The 10951-nt window shown below is 38.8% G+C and overlaps 1 non-coding gene across 1 annotated transcript; it reads left to right on the forward strand.

The window, feature by feature from the left end:
- Positions 1-883: 883 nt before the first annotated feature.
- On the forward strand, positions 884-990 carry LOC117312509 (U6 spliceosomal RNA). The gene has a single exon (XR_004526833.1). It is a non-coding gene; the product is annotated as a U6 spliceosomal RNA (small nuclear RNA).
- The last annotated feature ends 9961 nt before the right edge of the window (positions 991-10951 follow it).

The following is a 10951-nucleotide window of genomic DNA, read 5'->3' on the forward strand; positions in this document are numbered from 1 at the left end:
ACAAAACCCAAAGTTAGTAGAAGGAAAGAAATCATAAATTTCAGAGCAGAGGGACTTCATGGTGATCCAGTGGTTAACACTCCATGCTCCCAATGAAGGGTGCCCAGGCTCGATCCCTGATCAGGGAACTAGATCCCACATGTCACAACTGAAAGATCCCACATGCCACAATTAAAACAATTAAAAGAATAAAATACCTGAGAATAAACCTACCAAAGGAGGCAAAAGACCTGTGCTCAGAAAACTATAAAACACTGATGAAAGAAATCAAAGATGAATCAATATTGTGAAAATGACTATCCTACAGAAAGCAATCCACAGATTTAATGCAATCGCTATCAAATTACCAATGGCATTTTCCATAGAACTAGAAAAAAAAAAATTACAATTTGTATGGAAACACAAAAAACCCCGAATAGCCAAAGCAGTCCTGAAAAAGAAAAATGGAGCTGGAGCAATCAGGCTCGCAGACTTCAGACTATACTAAAAAGCTACAGTAATCAAGGCAGTATGGTACTGGCACAAAAACAGAAATATAGATCATTGGAACAGGATAGAAAACCCAGAGATAAACCCATGCACCTATGGTCACCTAATCTATGACAAAGGAGGCAAAAATACACAATGCAGAAAATACAGACTCTTCAATAAGTGGTGCTGGGAAAACTGAACAGCTACATGTAAAAGAATGAAATTAGAACACTCCCTAACACCATACACAAAAATAAACTCAAAATGGATTAAAAACCAAAATGTAAGACTAGACACTATAAAACTCTTAGAGGAAAACATAGGAAGAACACTCTTTGACATAAATCACAGCAAGATCTTTTTTGACCCACCTCCTAGAGTAATGGAAATAAAAACAAAAATAAGCAAATGGGTGCTCACTTCAGCAGCACATACACTAAAATTGGAATGATACAGAGAAGATTAGCATGGCCCCTGCACAAGGATGACATGCAAATTCGTGAATCATTCCATATTTTTAAAGCTGGGACAAAGTGAGAGAGTAGCACTGACATATATACACTACCAAATATAAAATAAATAGCTAGTGGGAAGCAGCTGCATCACATAGGGAGATCATCTCAGTGCTCTGTGACCAGCTAGAGGGATGGGATAGGGAGGATGGGAGGGAGACGCAAGAGGGAAGGGATATGGGGATATATGTATACATATAGCTGATTCACTTTGTTATACAGGAGAAACTAACACAGCATTGTAAAGCAATTATACTCCAATAAAGGTGTTAAAAAATAAAAAAGATTTTAAAAAATGGTGAGTAAAACTGCTATTGCCTTACCACAAATCAAGGTGATAATACCCAACTGTACTAGTTTTTATCACTATGTTTTTGATGAAGCAATAAAAGTAATTAAGTTTCTATCCTTAAGTAAATTTTTAAAAAAATTCTGTGTCATAAAATGATAAGTACAATTAAAAACATTTCTTGGATACCCAAGTTTGAAGACTGTCTTGAGGAACAGCAATTAAGCAACTGTATGGTGTGCAAACTGAATTAACTACTATATTCATGGAATATTTTTACTTGAAAGAAGAACTGACTTACAAACCATGGTTATTCAAAATCAGGCTTGTGGCAGATATTGTTTTGAAAATAAACAAAGTGAGACTGTCACTTCAGGGAAAACCATGGACAGTATTTGTTGTCAGTGATAAAATTAGAGTTTCAAGCAAAAATTAGAATATTAGAAAAACTGTGAGCTTGGTACCTTCTCAATAAAGATTTTTCTGATGAGATAAAAATAAATAAATAAATAAATAAACAAATGGGACCTACTGAAACTTAAAACCTTTTGCACAGCAAAGGAAACCATAAACAAGACAAAAAGACAACCCTCAGAATGGGAGAAAATATTTTCAAATGAAGCAGCTGACAAAGGATTAATCTCCAAAATATACAAGCAACTCATACAGCTCAATATCAAGAAAACAAACAACCCAATCAAAGAAAGGGTGGAAGACCTACATAGACATTTCTCCAAAGAAGACATACAGATGGCCAACAAACACATGAAAAGATGTTCAGCATCACTAATTATTAGAGAAATGAAAATCAAAACTACAATGAGGTATCATTTCACACCAGTCAGAATGGCTATCATCAAAAAATATAAATGTGGGAGAGGGTGTGGAGAAAAGGGAACCCTCATACACTGCTGGTGGGAATGTAAGTTGATTCAGCCACTAAGGAAAACAGTATGGAGGTTCCTTAAAAAACTAAAAATAGAACTACCATATGACCCAACAATCCCACTACTGGGCATATACGCAGAGAAAAGCATAATTCAAAAAAACACATGCACCCCAATGTTCATAGCAGCACTATTTACAATAGCCAGGACATGGAAGCAACCTAAATGTCCATCGACATTTAGGAATGGGTAAAGAAGATTTGGTACATATATACAATGGAATATTACTCAGCCGTAAAAAGGAACGAAATTGGATCATTTGTAGAGATGTGGATGGACCTAGAGACTGTCATACAGAGTGAAGTAAGTCAGAAAGAGATAAGCAAATATCGTATAATAACGCATATATGTGGAATCCAGAAAAATGGTATAGATGATATTATTTGTAAAGCAGAAATAGAGACACAAATGTAGAGAACAAATGTATGGATACCAAGGGGGAAAGGGGTGGGGTGGGAGGAATTGGGAGACTGGGATTCACACATAAACATTATTGATACTATGTATAAAATAGACAACTGATGGGAACATACTGCATAACACAGGGAACTCTACCTAATGCACTATGGTAACCTAAATGGGAGGGAAGTCCAAAAGGGAGGGGATATCTTTATGTGTATGGCTGATTCATTTTGTTGTGCAGTGGAGGCTAACACAACATTGTAAAGCAACCATATGCCAATAAAAATTAATAAAAAATAAAATAAAAGTTCCCGCATGCTGCCATTAAAGATCCCACATGCTGCACCTAAGACCCAGTGCAGCCAAATAAATAAATAAATAAATATTTTTTTAAAAAGGTCAGAGCAGAAATAAATGAAATAGAGACTTAAAAAAATAGAAAAGGTCAATGAAACTAAGAACTAGTTCTTTTAAAAGATAAAAAAAAAATTGTTAAACCTTTAGCCAGAATCCTCAAAAAAAAAGATTTCAATAAAATCAAATGAAAAAGGAGAAGTTACAACCAACATCACAGAAATACAAAGGATCATAAGAGATTATGATGAACAATTATATGCCAATAAAATGGATAACCTAGAAGAAATGGACAAATTCCTAGAAATGTACAGTCTCCCAAGAACTAACCAGGAAGAAATACAAAGTATAAAAAGACCAATTACCAGCAGTGCAATTGAATCAGTAATTTAAAAACTCCGAACAAACAGAAGTCGAGGACCAGATGCCCTCACAGGTGAATTCTACCAAACATTTAGAGAAGAGTTAACACCTACCCTTTTCAAACTATTCCAAAAAATTGCAGAGGAAGGAATACTTCTGAACTCATGCTATGAGGCCAGTAGCACCCTGATATCAAAACCAGACAAAGATACCACAAAAAAAGAAAATTACAGGCCAACATGACTGATGAACCTAGATGCAAAAATCTTCAACAAAAACAATACATTAAAAGGATTATAGGAATTCCCTGGCGGTCCAGTGTTTAGGACTTGGCATTTTCACTGCCGTGGCCCAGGTTCAATCCTTGGTCAGAGAACTAAGATCCTGCAAGCCACATGGCATGGCCAAAATAAAATAAAATAAAAATAAAAGGATTATACACCATGATCAAGTGGGATTTATCCCAGGGATATAAGGATGGTTCAATATCTGCAAATCAATCAATGTGATACATCAAATTAACAAGTTGAAGAATAACAACCATATGATCATCTCCACAGAGCAGAAAAAGCTTATGACAAAATTCAACATCCATTTATGATTAAAAAAAACTCTCAACAACGAGTTGGGAACTCATCTCATCATAATAAAGGCCATATATGATAAGCCCACAGCTAACAACATACTTAATGGTGAAAAACTGAAAGCTTTTCCTCTAAGATCAGGAACAGAACAAGGATGCCCACTCTCATCACTTTTATTCAGCTTAGTATTGGAAGTCCTAACCACAGCAATCGGAGAAGAAAAAGAAATAAAAGGAATCCAAAATGAAAAGGAAGAAGTAAAACTGTCACTGCCTGGAGATGATATGATTCTATAGAAAATCCTAATGGCACCACCAAAAAACTACAAAAGCTCATCAATGAATTTGGTAAAGCTTCAGGATACAAAATTAATATACAGAAATCTGTTGCATTTCTACACACTAACAATGAACTATCAGAAAGAGAAATTAAGAAAATAATCCCATTTACCATCACATCAAAAAGAATAAAATACCTAAGAATAAATCTTAACTAAGGAGGTAAAAGACCTGTACTCAGAAAACCATAAGACACTGATGAAACAAATTAAAGACAACACAAACAAATGGAAAGTTATACTGTGTCCATGGATTGGAAGAGTTAATATTGTTAAAACTACTATACTACCCAAGGCAATTTATAGATTAAATACGATCCCTATCAAAATATTAGTGGCATTTTTCACAGAACTAGAATAAATAATTCTAAAATTTGTGTGGAAACAAAAAAGACGTGTAATAGCCAAAGCAATCTTGAGAAAGAAGAACAGAGCTGGAGGAGTCATGCTCCCTGACTTCAGACTGTACTACAAAGCTACAGTAATCAAAAGAGCATGGTACTGGGATGAAAACAGATAAATCAATGGAGCAGAATAGAGAGCCCAGAAATAAATCCACACACTTATGGTCAATTAATCTATGACAAAGGAGGCAAGAATATACAACGGAGAAGAGACAGTCTCTTCAATAAGTGGTGCCAGGAAAACTGGACAGCTACATGTACAGGATGAAATTAGAACATTTTCTAACACTATATATATACAAAAATAAACTCAAAATGGATTAAAGACCTAAATGTAAGGCGAGAAACCATAAAAATCCTAGAAGAAAACATAGGAAGAACACTCTTTTTTTTGTAAATTAATTAATTAATGATTGATTGATTGATTTTTGGCTGGGTTGGGTCTTCATTGCTTTGCGTGGGCTTCCTCTAGTTGTGGTGAGTGGGGGCTATTCCTCGTTGCGGTGCGCGGGCTTCTCATTGTTGTGGCTTCTCTTGCTGTGGATCACGGGCTCTAGGCACGCGGGCTTCAGTAGTTGAGGCACATGGGCTCAGTAGTTGTGGCTCGCAGGCTCTAGAGCACAGGCTCAGTAGTTGTGGCGCATGAGTTTAGTTGCTCCGAGGCATGTGGGATCTTCCGGGGCCAGGGCTCAAACCCGTGTCCCCTGCATTGGCAGGCAGATTCTTAACCACTGCACCACCAGGGAAGTTCCGGATGAACACTCTTTGACATAAATTGTAGCAATATTTTTTTGGATCTGTCTCCTAAGGTAAATAAACAAATGGGACCTATTTGAATTAATAGTTTTTGCACAGCAAAGGAAACCATGAACAAAACAAAAAGACAAGCTACCGAATGGAAGAAGATATTTGTAAATGATATATCTGATATATTTGCAAATGAAAATCTGATAGTATTCAAAATATACAAACACATACAACGCAATATCAAAAAAACAAACAACCTGATTAAAAAATGGGCAGAGGGACTTCCCTGGTGGCGCAGTGGTTAAGAATCCGCCTGCCAATGCAGGGACACAGGTTCGAGCCCTGGTCTGGGAAGATCCCACATGCCACGGGGCAACTAAGCCCATGTGCCACAACTACTGAGCCTGATCTCTGGAGCCCGTGAGCCACAACTACTGAGCCCGTGTGCCACAACTACTGAAGCCCGCGTGCCTAGAGCCCATGCTCCTCAACAAGAGAAGCCACCGCAAGGAGAAGCCCGCGCACCGCAACGAAGAGTAGCCCCCGCTTGCCGCAACTAGAGAAATCCCATGCACAGCAATGAAGACCCAACACAGCCAAAAATAAATAAATAAATAAATAAATTTATTAAAAAACGAATGTGCAGAGGATCTGAACAGATATTTTTCCAAGAAGACATAGAGATGGCTAACACACACACACAAAGATGCTCAAAATCACTAATCATCAGGGGAATGCAAACCAAAACCACAATGAGCTATCACCTCACACTTGTCAGAATGGCCATTATCCAAAGGACAACAAATAGTCAGAGTTGGAGAGAATGTGGAGAAAAGGGATGTCTTGTGCACTGCTGGTGGGAATGTAAATTGGTACAGCCACGATGGAAAACAGTATGGAGATATCTCAAAAAATTAAAAAGCGGGAATTCCCTGGCATTCCAGAGGTTAGGACTCCATGCTTCCACTGCAAGATGCATGGGCTTGATCCCTGGTGGGGGAACTAAGACTCCATAAGCAAGTGGCACAGCCCAAAAAAATTTAATTAAAATAAATTAAAAATAGAACTACCATATGATCCAACATATCTACTCCTGGATATTTATCCAAATAAAACAAAAGCACTAATTCCAAAAGATATATGTACCCCTATGTTCACTGCAGCATTCTTTATAACAGCCAAGATATGGAATCAACCACAGTACCCATCAATAGATGAATGGATCAAGAAGATGCGTTACACTGGAATACAATAGAATATTACTCAACCATTCAAAAGAATGAAATCTTGACATCTGTGACGAGATGCATGGACCTGGAGGATATTATGCTACATGAAATAAGACAGAGAAAGAAAAATGCTGTATGATTTCACTTATATGTGGAATCAAAAAAACAAAACAAAACAAATGAACAAACATAACAAAGCAGAAATAGAGATAGATACAGAGAACAAACAGGTGGTTACTAGAGGGGAAGGTGGTTGGAGAAGGAAAGAAATAGGTGAGAGAGATTATGACGTACAAACTTCCAGTTGCAAAATAAATGAGTCTTGGGTACGAAATGTTCAAGGGACTATAGTCAGTAACTATGTAATATCTTTGTACAGGGACATACTACAACTAGTCTTATTGTGGTGATCTGTTTGAAATGTATAGAAACATCAAATCACTATGTTGTATAACAGGAACTAACATAGTAGTGTAGGTCAATTGTACTTCAAAAACAAATAAATAAACAATCTCATAGTAAAAGAGATCAGGGCTTCCCTGGTGGCGCAGGGGTTGGGAGTCCGCCTACCGATGCAGGGGACGCGGGTTCGTGCCCCGGTCCGGGAAGATCCCACATGCCACGGAGTGGCTGGGCCCTTGAGCCATGGCCGCTGAGCCTGTGCTTCCGGAGCCTGTGCTCCGGAACGGGAGAGGCCACAACAGTGAGAGGCCCACGTAGCGCAAAAAAAAAAAAAAAAAAAAAAAAAAGATCAGATTTGTGGTTACCAGAGGCAGGGCGTAGTCAGGAAGAACTGGATGAAGGCAGTCAAAAGGTACAAATTTCCAGTTATAAGATAAATAAGTACTAGGAATGTACTTATTTACAACATGTACAACATGATAAATATAATTAACACTGCTGTACATTATACATGAAAATTCTTAAGAGTAAATCCTAAGAGTTCTCAGCACAAGAAAAACAATTTTTTTAATTAAAAAATTATTTTTCTATTTCTTTAATTTGTATCTATATGAGATAATGGTTGTTCTCTAAACTTATTGTGATAATCACTTCATGATGTATGTAAATCAAATCATTATGCTGGGGGATTCCCTGGTGGTGCAGTAGTTAAGAATCCACCTGCCAATGCAGGGGACACGGGTTCGAGCCCTGGTCCGGGAAGATCCCACATGCTGTGGAGCAACTAAGCCCATGCACCACAACTACTGAGCCTGCGCTCTAGAGCCCGCGAGCCACAACTACTGAAGCCTGCATGCCTAGAGCCCGTGCTCCGGCACAAGAGGAGCCACCACAATGAGAAGAATAGCCCCTGCTCGCCACAACTAGAGAAAGCCCACATGCAGCAATGAAGACCCAATGCAGCCAAAAATAAATAAATAAATATATTTTAAAAAAATAGTTTAAAAATAGAGATTTAAAAATAATCATTATGCTGTACACCTTAAACGTATACAGTGTTGTATGTCAATGATATCTCAATAAAACTGGAAGAAACAATGCATACATACATTTTTAAAAAAGAGATATGTAACCACTGTTGCCCACCTTGTGATCAGAGCTCAGTTTACTTAAAATGTTTTCCCCCATGCCCTTGGCATCAGAAGTAGGTTTGTATCTCCTTAGGTTGCTACATCAGAAGCTGAGGATTATTTCTTCTAAGACCCACAAGTTTGAAGCAGGTGCCTAGTTATTATTTACGCATCACTTCTTCTCTTTTAGGAGTAGTGATATGAATTAAAATATTCTTGTGGTGGATGAGTTGACAATACAATGGTATAACTTTGCTTCCTTATTGCCAACACTTCCAGTAATAAACACGTTGACACTTCTCATTTTCTCAACTCCCAAGTAGAACTTTAAAATATATCCTTCCAAATTTCACACTCCATCGAAAAGAAATTGTTTCCTACCTAATGAGAAAAAAAAAAAAAAACACTCTCTAGTTAAGGAAGTATTCGTTATAAGTGGCTGATAAAGTCCTAAAAGGGGGGCGGACTCCCTACATTGTTCTTGTGTTCACCTTCCAGTCATTCATTTAATTTCCATTTACTGAGTACCCCACTTATACAAGGTACCACTTGAGAAACTTCATGGAATTTGTGCCCCAAGATGATTAACTGTCACAGACCAGATGAGACATGTACATTAGTAACTATAATAAAGGGTATATATGAAGAGAATCATGGTTGGGAGCAAACAAAGGGTTATAGGCACTCAGAGAGGGAAAGGATCTTTTTGGCCAAGGAAGTCAGGGTAAGTTTCACGGAGGATGTTGCCACTGCATAGTACCATAAAGAATGTGGAGAATTTCAACTTACAGAAATGGATGCAAAGGAGTCTGAAATGGAGACTTGGCATGAACAAGGAGACACAGGTAAGGTGAAATATGTAGAGTGGTTTCCTAAATAACCGTCAAGTTTTAAAGTCAAAAATGCCAAAGATCTTTAAACCCATCTGTCTGAGCAGTTTGACTAGGCCAATTTGCCTGGGGCCTGGAATGGATATGGAAGGACAGGTAACCAGGTAGAAAGACAGGAGACCATGGCAGGCCTGGGAGGCCAGGCCCTCAAAATGAATTCTACTAAGCAATGGGGAACCCTTGAAAGGAATGGAACACAGGAGCACCAAGATTTCAGCCAAATGTGTGACCTGATTATTTTATATTTAAATCTAGAGAAATTACTCCAATGTCAATTTAGGTCAACAAGAATTTGCCACGCACTGACCACAAATACCAGGTCCTAGGTTACATGCTCTGGAGTTCAGGCGTTTGAATATTTACCTTTCTGATTTCCTACCTTAATGTAATTTGATAAATCATAAAATGAAATACAATGTAGGTATAGATATACAATAGCCATTCAATTTTAAAGTGGCCTGTAGAGGTTGGGGGAGAGAAGTAGAAGAGATTTAAGAGAAAGAAAACAGAACACCTTTGGAGTGAGTGTCATGTGTCACACGCTGCTATGAGCTTTACACATTATCTCATCAATGCAGTATGAATATTAGACAGTTTGGGAGGAGTGAGGGTGGCAAGGTGAGATACAGAGATGAGGCAAGTACAGAAAGAGAGCTGATGCCTCAGTCTTTTTTTAAAATATTTATTTATTTGGTTGCAGCAGGTCTTAGTTGCAGCTCACCGGCTCCTTAGTTGTAGCACGTGGGCTCCTTAGTTGTGGCAGGTGGGCTCCTTAGTTGTGGCAGGCAGGCTCCTTAGTTGTGGCATGCAAACTCTTAGTTGCAGCATGCATGTGGGATCTAGTTGCCTAACCAGAGATTGAACCTGGGGCCCCTGCATTGGAAGCACGGAGTCTTATCCACTGCGCCACCAGGGAAGTCCCTGATGCCTCAGTCTTACCAATGAGGTTAAACTCCTATAAATTCCTTTCCAGTTACCTCCTGTACGTTTCGTTTTATTTCCACCACTTAGGCTCAGATGAGTTTGTGAACTTTTCTGAAGCTCAGTCCCCTCATCTGAAAATCACAAGAGCCTTATGTAAGATCCCTAGCAGACTGCTTGCTACCTTAGTAGGTGTTTACTCAATGACCATTCCTTTTTCCTCTTCTATTAATGGAAAGAGGTCAAACAGGTCTCTGTTTAACCCGAGGGTTTCTTTTAGTAAATTGATGAATCAGGAAAAAGTAGGGGGTATGACGGAAGTACATGCAAAGGCAGTGGGATAACAATCTTAGCAATCACGTGGCACAAAAATGCGGCTAATCACAGGGTAAAGGAGGCAAGAGAGCATAGATAATCTGTACATCCCATCAAAACGATTACCTCCCTCAGGTTCAGGGGGCCCGTCTAAGAATGTCATCAGGCCTGTTTGACTATTTGAAGGCTGATTGTAAGAGAAGACATACTCATACTAGATAGAGTTAGTTCCTGAGTATCAACCTTCCATCATATTCTCAGCTCTGGACTAGGCACTCGGAAGGATTTACAGAGGATAAGGAATCTCATCTGCAACAGAATAAGTACACATATAAAACAGAGAAAAACAAGGAGAAGCTAGAATTAAGAACTAAAACGGGTATTACTGACACCTGTGGTAGGAATTCAGAGGAAAAGAGGAGGCCACACCTGGCCAGTGGAGTCAGGAAAGAAGAATGACCTTGCAGGGATGCTGGAGAGAGAAGTTAGGGCAGATCCTAGACAGAAAAAGAAACAAGGTCAAAAGCAGGTAGCGGGCTTCCCTGGTGGCGCAGTGGTTGAGAGTCTGCCTGCTAATGCAGGGGGCACGGGTTCGAGCCCTGGTCTGGGAGGATCCCACATGCCGCGGAGCAACTGAGCTCGTGAGCCACAGCT

Source organism: Tursiops truncatus, chromosome 5 (assembly GCF_011762595.2).
Source record: "Tursiops truncatus isolate mTurTru1 chromosome 5, mTurTru1.mat.Y, whole genome shotgun sequence".
Taxonomy (NCBI): domain Eukaryota; kingdom Metazoa; phylum Chordata; class Mammalia; order Artiodactyla; family Delphinidae; genus Tursiops; species Tursiops truncatus.